Raw genomic sequence first — 8829 nt, 5'->3', positions numbered from 1 at the left:
TTCGCTTCATGTGCTCCAAAGTCATGTTTACATCCAGTTAACGTTCGACTCTGTGGCATGGGGATAATTCTCAACATTATTTAATAAGTCCTAACTGCATATTGCACAATCAAAACCTCAGCTCACTTGCTTATACCTTCTAAGTACTATGCTTCTCGTGGTTGGAGAGTGGCATGCTCTAGTAGTTTTTCAAGTTAGGACTTGAATTAGTAACTTGTCATCCACATTCTAGTCAGAGTCCACCCTGGTTAACCTTGTTTCTAGGGCAATGAGTCAGTCCTTCAAAGAAGCAGGAATTTTCATGGATTTGAGTTTATAAAGAGCCTTTAAGAGAGGCCCTTATAAAATATCAAAGACAGAGACATCCCTGGATCTATGCATTTTGTGTCACTGGAAATTTCACCATGTGACTTTTCTGAAATTTGAGTGGAAAGCAGTTTCTGGCTCCAAGGTTTGATATCTGACTACCTCACAGTAGCAGCCAAAGTCCAGAAAGATCCAGCCTTAACCACTGGAGAAAATAAAAAGATTTCATCCATGGCAGGCAGAGAAACAATGATTCTCCCTCTTGTACCTGAGAGCAACACACTTGTGGAAGTTGGAGTGACGACCCACCAGCTTTAGAGACAGAGATGAGAGTGGCCAGCTATGAGTTGGATGTCACCAGTGATTGTCACAACTAAGTCTGGCTCCAAGAGCAAGAGCAACTACTAATCTCAATTTTAGGCAGCGATGGCCAAGAATTCAAACATCTTCTGAGTCCGGATAAGGGCTGAAAGGGAAACATTTGAGTGGGAGGATGTAGGGATGAAGGGTGGAGTGAGACAAAGATGATTTCCTATCATTGTTTTAACCATGTAATCTTCAACTGGCCTCTTGTGGTTTGAGAAAGTTCACGTTATCTGTGTACGCACAGGATGAATCTCAGCTGGCCTGGTGCACTCTTAAGCTTATTAACAGAGATGACCCTGGGCCAAACTAGAATGAAATCAGCTAATGAGTTCTATGCTAGGGTCCCATACCTGTAGTAGTTTATTAGCTTCATTTTCATAAATTAGTGATGGTTTGTACCTGGTTTCTGCTGCATTCTCTTGGTTTCTTATGTTGTTTATAGTCACATGCGACCTAATTTTGGTCGTGTAACCAGGAAGCTATACAAGGCCATTCAATGGACTAGGCTGTCCTCTCCTGAGCCAAGGTTATCTTATGTGTATCTCGGTAATTTCTGACTCAGATACAAAGTTCATCCTAATCAACTGAGGAAGGATCCTGGAAATTGAGTCTGGAAGTCTTAGAGTTCCCAGATGTTTGCTTATGCTTTCTATTTCTATAACTTTCATCTTTGTTAAGAGCCTAACCTGCAACATCTCAGGAGTCATTTCAGCTACTCAAAACCTTTAGAATTGATGTATTATGTTAGCTTCGCATTCACTCTGTAATTTGCCATTAAAGATCTATGCGTATTTTCAGTTCATATCTCAAACACCTTGGGTCTAGCTGAAGTAGGTCAAATGACAACCCACAAACTCAGTCTTTGAGCAACCCAAACTCCTGATTCTCTAATACCCTCTTCCCCTCACATTCTATTCTCCTCATTGCCCTTAGACATAGAATGTCCTTATCATTTTTCTAACATTATTCCATGAATGTCTTCTATGGATTGTTTTAAGAAACCTTTCTAATTCACCATTAGCCATCTCCATTAAATAATATTAGTTTCCGGTCCTCTGCAGCAATAGAAGCACACTTTCACAAGACTGCTATGACTCATCAGGTCCTATTAAATCTTTCTCTTTTTTTGATATACTATAAAATCTGTGAAGACAGCAGACCTAATTCCTTTCCAGTTCTCAGCATAAACTCTGATAAGAGTAGGCACTCATTAAACACACCATCAAAGAAATCAATGAATTAACAAATAGCTCATTAAAGAAAGAAATACTTGTAACTTTGAAGAGTTACTTAAATGTTGACTGGATGGTAACATATCTCACAGGTGCATTTACATTCTTAATGTAACAGGTGGCTAAAACCTTAAGCTAAAGTAATGCTATTTTAATCATGACATGTCAGAAATCACCAGGCTGTAAGTGAGTCAACTAAATCAGATATTTGCATATATTTTTAAGTGGGAGCCTCTGGGACTTGCACAGGAGCTTTATTGTGGCCAGAAATTCACTTTGGAACTTGGAAACAGCATTGAATATTCATTTGTTTAAACTAGGGCCCATTCTATCTCCAAGAAAATGTCACTATTACTTGGATTGAGGTCATTTCCAAGATGGCGCCAGTGTCCACTCTAGTCAGCTTGGAGTTCTGCCACTGAGGAATCGCAAGACCATGAGTCAGGATGTTTGTGAAAAGCCTTCATTTCCTTATTTGTAAACTAAGAGTTAGAATTCTATCACCTCTAGATTTCCCTTCCATTAAGAATTTTCTATGACCATGAATAAATCAATCATCTGAAGGTACTTGACTGGAAGGTAAGAACTTTGTGTGAAGTTGTTGAGATCAAGCTTATTTCACTAGCCTAGTAAATGTGAAGAAGGGAGCTCTGGCATGGAGGATTCACTAATCACATTAGAACTGGGGGGAAAAATGCTGTTTTTGTCATTGACTTGATCAAAACAGTTATTATACCCAATTTGCTTCCTTTTGGAATGTATTTCACCAATCGACTGTGGTATTCTTCCTGCTATTATCTACCTGTCTAATTGCCTACATGAGTGGGGAAGAAACCATATGGGGAATTATGACCTTCATGAAGTGTTGAGGAAGTAGGCAGGTGACTCTGTCTCCATCTCTGTGGAAGACAAAATTACTATCATGTATATAAGTAAGCTGAATATCCTCCAAAGCAAATAAGTTGATTTTGAAAGGTAATTCCATGGACTGTGGGCATCATGAGAAGAATCTGAATGGTTGTCAAGAGATCCTACAACAAATACTTACTCTGGGGAATTCTAATCAAAGACCTAATTGGGTGTTCAAGTACTGAGTCTTGGTCTCAGGGCTAATTGGATTTATGGGTGCTGAGTTGAACCAAAGAATATCACAATACGATGATGCCTTAAGCTCTGAAATCTCACAAGGGAATGATTCATAAAAGCAGAATACCAGGTGTCATTAGGTATGTTGTTTCCATAGACAGGGAAATTCACATTAACTTGATTGATTTTGTTTTTTTCTGGGAAAGATCTCCATGGATGAGCTGTGCCATATGCTAGTGGGAAGCTCTGTGGCCATGGCGATGGGTAAGGGAGTTGTCAGTCTAATTTGAACATTTAGTAGCAGCTGAGCCAGATGCAGTAAGATGATAGTGCAGGGCGCCTTACCCCATACTCTGCTTTTTAGAGGTTTTAAAAATGATTCCATTTCATAAACTCTTTTTCTAATGAATCTACTCTGTCTTTGGGAAGGCAATACTTCAATTCTATTTCTGTCCAGTGTAATATTACAGATCTTTCAAAATCAACATTTTATATTGTCTTTCTCAGTTTTTTTTTTTTTTTACTAAATTACATCTTTACTTTCAGATTATGTGATCCCAATTTCCTTTTATTTCCAAGATTTTTGGGGAGAGTAGGAGGAGCTGTGGACATGGACTGAGGCATCTTAATGTTATTCCTATAAACGGCCTTCAAAACATATGATATAGATATCTACAGAAACACTAGTATGGGTTCATAAGTAAATCTTAAGTTCAGTGATATTCCTTTTGTTCTTAAATGTTATTTTTGGTTCTGTAAATCAATTAACCAACAATAAGGACTTGGGGAGCAAAGTGTTATGAGAGATTCGGAGTTGGAAACAACGTAATAATTTGGCTATTTGAAACTTACACAGGAAAAGGAGATAATTTAACATGGTCAGGATACTGATGTAATTTGAAGCAGGGAGAAAACCAGAATTTGCAGACAGGAAGGCAACCCAGCTCATCTCTTTCTATGTGGACGTGCTGCCACCTGTTGGTCACTCCTTGTCATTGGCCAGGTTTCAAAGGCTGCTTCACAGGTGGGTTTCCCAGCTTGTGTTTCTTAGAAGCAGAACCTGAGATAAAGATTCAAGTTTGCACAACTGGGAGGTGAAGAATTATAAGCATGAGAAAAAAATGCAGGAGAAAGAAGGTGGCCAGTAAAAGGTAGCCACATCTGTGGGCAACTGGAGATTAATATAGTCAAGAATAGCCTGGGAGGCTGTATAAAATATAATGAAGAGATACCCCACCTGACGGCATTTATACCCCAATTCTCATCATTCTGACATTGAAAGCATCTTTGGGGGGTTGCTAATTATCCAGCATTTTGGGACAACCACACGGGTGGCAGTGAATGCCTGCAGGCTAAGAAGTCCAGCGTCCATCATTCTTAAATTTGCAGTCAGGAAACATAACCCCCAACCCCAGTCAGTCTCTGAATAACTTTGATAGGGTTATTTCTATGTACGTCTCTTCGATCTTACACCAATGCATTCTAGCTTCTGGGGACCAAGCACAGTGTAAGATGTCCCTGGAAACCAGTGTCCTAATTGTGGGTACTGCCAGGGATATCCTAGCACTATTCCCAAACCATTAACCTAACACTGTTAATGCTGTTTATGAGGCCATTTCAGTGTTCAGTCAGTCTTTAGATCCCAGATTGTGTGGCATAAAGGAGATCATCTTGGTCACATGGTCATGTTCTGGTACTTCTTTCTTACCCTCCCTCTGAAATGATGTTAGGTGAAATCCCATAATGATAAATTAGATATTCTGTGAGATTTCCAGTTAAAATGATAACTAAAGCATTATAGGCTGGGAGGGCAGTTTATATCTGAGTTTTGTTAACCTCAGTAGATGAAAACACTGTTTCCTCTAATCTGTAAAAGATACGATAAAGTGAACTTAACATGATGTGGCTCTTTGCTCTCTCAAAGGATGGTACCAAATCAATGGCACATAATCAATCTCTTGTATTGATAAAATGAACATTTAGCATCAGCAGAATCAGCAATGCTGTTCAATTAGCCTTGGTGAGATTGAACCCATGCTACTGGGTTTATGCATGACCTTCATCCCTGACACCATGGTTACTTTTTTCATGGATTCATTGTGATATCATTGAAGTGATTGAGGACAAAGACAGGATGTCATCAACTGGCTGAGTCATCCTGTCTACATGTTGAGGACTTCTGCAGGGAGTGATATCAGTTGACACTGATATGGGACAGAAAGATTTGCATGTATTATACATGCATGCACAGTTTTATTTGCATGTTTGTCATCCAGATATTTTTGTCTCTCATCTTCTAATTCTGCTTCTTCCAGGTACCTGACCAAACACCCAAGCAATTTGTAATGTCTCAGAAGGTTTAGTATATTTTTAGCTTAGATCACTTCCTCTTCCACAGCATGATGAATGTTTGCTCAGTCAAATTTGCTTCACAGAGTAGTGTTTGAGAGCAGATGAGTTAAAATATCCTAGGGCAAGACTATTAATTCGTGCTTCCACGTTTTCCAGGTGAACACTGAATGCAGGTCTTGTAGCTGAGAGACTACAAGTAAATGGAAAAGGAAAGAATACCTCCAGACTCATTTTATGAGGCCAGTGCAATATTTGAATCAGACAAGGACCCTACAAGAAAAGAAATTTTTTTTTGTCAATAAACTTGATGAATACAGATTCTCAATAAAATACTAGCAAGCCAAATTCATCAGCAAACCCAAAGGATCATCCACATCAATTAAGTGGGATTTATATTTGGAAAGTGAGGACGGTTCAACAAGCATGGAACTATAAATGGAATACACCATATTAATAAAATGAAAGTCAACAAAATCACATGATTATCACAAAGGAAGCGGAGAAGATATCTGACAGAATTCAATGTCCCCTTTTATGGTAAAACTCTCAAAAATTAGTTACGAAAGAAACATACCGGAGGTTTCAAGATGACGGAATAGGGCAGGTTGCTTTTCTGGCTGCTTTGTGGCGAGAAACCAAGAAAGTAGACAGGCAGCTTCTGAGCAAGGTGGGTGAATGAGAAAAAGAGGTGAGGGAAATTTACTGTAATTTAATACTGGACACTCAAAGCAGATTAGGGACTCAGGAGGTTGGATATAATAAAATAAGGAAGAAATCTCCAGTGCCACAGCCGCTGCCATGGCTGGAGGCACCAGAGTGGTCCCCCCTCGAGCACAGTGGAGGGGTAAGGGAATTAAAGGAACCTGCATTTCTAGGAGGACTGAGGCCATGTCTGGGTACAGAGAGTTTAGAGATCAAAGACCCTGCCTGACGAAACTCAGACACGCTGCACAACAGCCTTGTGGGAAAGAAGCTGCATCTCTCCCTGTGGCACGTGGGGACAGCGGAAGGAACCATTTTGCAGCCACAGCATGGGGACTGACACCTGAGGGAGCTGAGTCCTGGTAAACTCGAGTCTGGCTGGAAATATAGGCTTGGCCAACCCACACTGCACGGCCTGGAGAAAATCAGACATGGAGAGAGGTTTGCACAGGAGTCAACTGGTCATGGAAATGCACCTGGCTCTTCCCCTCCTCTCCAATCTGGCCTTTTGCAGGACTGGCTGGGAGGGACACACCTGGTCAGGAATTCGAAAAGTTTTGGAGACTGAACCTGAGACCAGGAAACATGTCTGCAGGTGACGGAGTAGACTAAGAATTGGCTCCTCCACCACAGCAGTGAAACCCAGGGAGGGTCCTGGGGAACAGTCTTCCAGCATGGACCGGTAGTTGCAGGGCCCTTCAGGGACACTCATGTAAAATCTCCACACCAACAGGCATTCAGCAAAGAGCCTGAGGCCTACCCAAGCCTAACCCCACTCCCAGGAGTTCCACCTATGGGGTTACCTCTCACCCTAGCAAACCCATCCTCAGGGTGGAGAGAGAGCATCATACTACAGACAACTTCACCCAACACTGCCGAGAAGGGAAGCTGAGAATCTTTTGAACGCCAACTAAAAGAATTTTTTAACTTTTCATCAAGATATTTTCTTTCCCTTCTTCCTTTTCTCTGCTTTGTTGTGAGCTTAATGGGTCATGAACATTTATACATATTCATATTTAATTTTTTTTATTTCAGTTTTTTTTGGTATTTTTTAATTTAAAAAAAATTTAACTTTATATATTTTTTTCTTTCACTTGTTTCTCTTGACTCTTTCTCTCTTTCCTTCTGCTAACAATCAATCTCTACTCTTCTCTCTTTCACTCTTCCTTTATTTGTTTTTACTTTTGTCCTCTCTTCTTCCGTCATAATCATCACATCACTCCTGTTCTCTCCCTGTCCACCAAAGTTGTAAACCATTTTACAAACTTACTGTTTTTATTGTAGCAAACTGATCATGTCATTTCTGTTTATTGTGACAACATTGTAGATGTCATAGCAGGAAATAATTGATTTAATGCTATATATTGTTTGCATTTGTTGTTGTTATTATTTGATTCCCTCTAAAGGGTGAGGTACTGGAAACCTTCAAGAACATTATAAGTCTACAGGGAAGAAAATTTACACCTACACTGTTAGATGGGTAGAAACACAAACAACATGAAAAAGCAAGGAAAAAAAATTACCCCATACAAACCAAGATACTCCAATAATAGAATCCATCACCATCATAATGGAAGAAATGCCAGAGAAGGAGTTCAGATTGTATATAGTTAAATTAACCTGTGAGATAAAGGATGATGTAAGGAGTGATATCAGAAGGAAAATACAGGAGGGAACCCTTCCAAACTCATTCTATGAAGCTAGTATTACCCTGATACCAAAACTGGACAAAGACACATCAAGGAAATAAGATTTCAGGCCAATATTCCTGATGAACATATATGCAAATATTCTTAATAAAACACTGGCAAATACTATATAAAAACTTTGAAAAATAGTGCACCATGATCAAGTGGGGTTCATTCCAGGGATGCAAGTTTGGTTCAACATATGGAAATTAATAAATGTAATTCATCACATCAATAGACTTAAATACAAGAATCACATCATTATCTCAATAGATGCAGAAAAAAAAACATTTGACAAAATACAGCATCCATTCATGCACAAAACAGTAGAAAAACTAGGGATAGTAGAATCAAACTTCAACATTGTAAAAACAATATATGCTAAAACCAAGGCCAACATCATTCTAAACTGAGAAAAATTGAAAACATTCCCTCTAAATACTGGATCAAAATAGGAATGTCCTCTTTCACCACTTCTATTCAACATAGTTCTGGAAACTCTATACAGAGCAATTAGATAAAAGAAGTGAAAAGGATATGAATAGGAAAAGAAGAAATCAAACTATCCCTATTTACCAATGACATGATTCTATATTTAGAAGACCCCAAAAAGTCCAATAGAAAATTTCCAGAACTCATAAATAAATAAAAAATAAACACCCATAAATCAATTTCATTACTATACATCTATGAGCAATCAACTGACAGAGAAATTAAGAAAACTATCCATTTACCAAAATCTAAAAAATAAATTTGGGAATCAATCTAATAAAAGAGGTGAAACATTTCTAAAATGAAAACTAGAGAATTCTAATAAAAGAAATTGAAGAGGACCTTAAAATATGGAAAGATTTTCCATGTTCTTGGATAGACAGAATTAGTATTGTCAAAATGGCCATACTATCAAAAGCATTATGCAGATTTAGTGCAATTTATATTACGGTTCTAGTGATGTTTTTCATAGAAATAGAAAAAGCAGTTGTGAAATTTGTTTGGAAAAATAAGAGGCCCACTCCTGCAAGGTAGGTGGGCCTGCGACCCACCGGCAGAAGAGGAGCAGCGGCCTGCTGAGAGGCAGAGCCGCCCCCTCCCCCTGC

Source organism: Marmota marmota, unplaced genomic scaffold (genome assembly GCF_001458135.2).
Source record: "Marmota marmota marmota unplaced genomic scaffold, marMar, whole genome shotgun sequence".
In the NCBI taxonomy this organism is placed as follows: Eukaryota; Metazoa; Chordata; class Mammalia; order Rodentia; family Sciuridae; genus Marmota; species Marmota marmota.
This window is presented reverse-complemented; position numbering follows the sequence as displayed.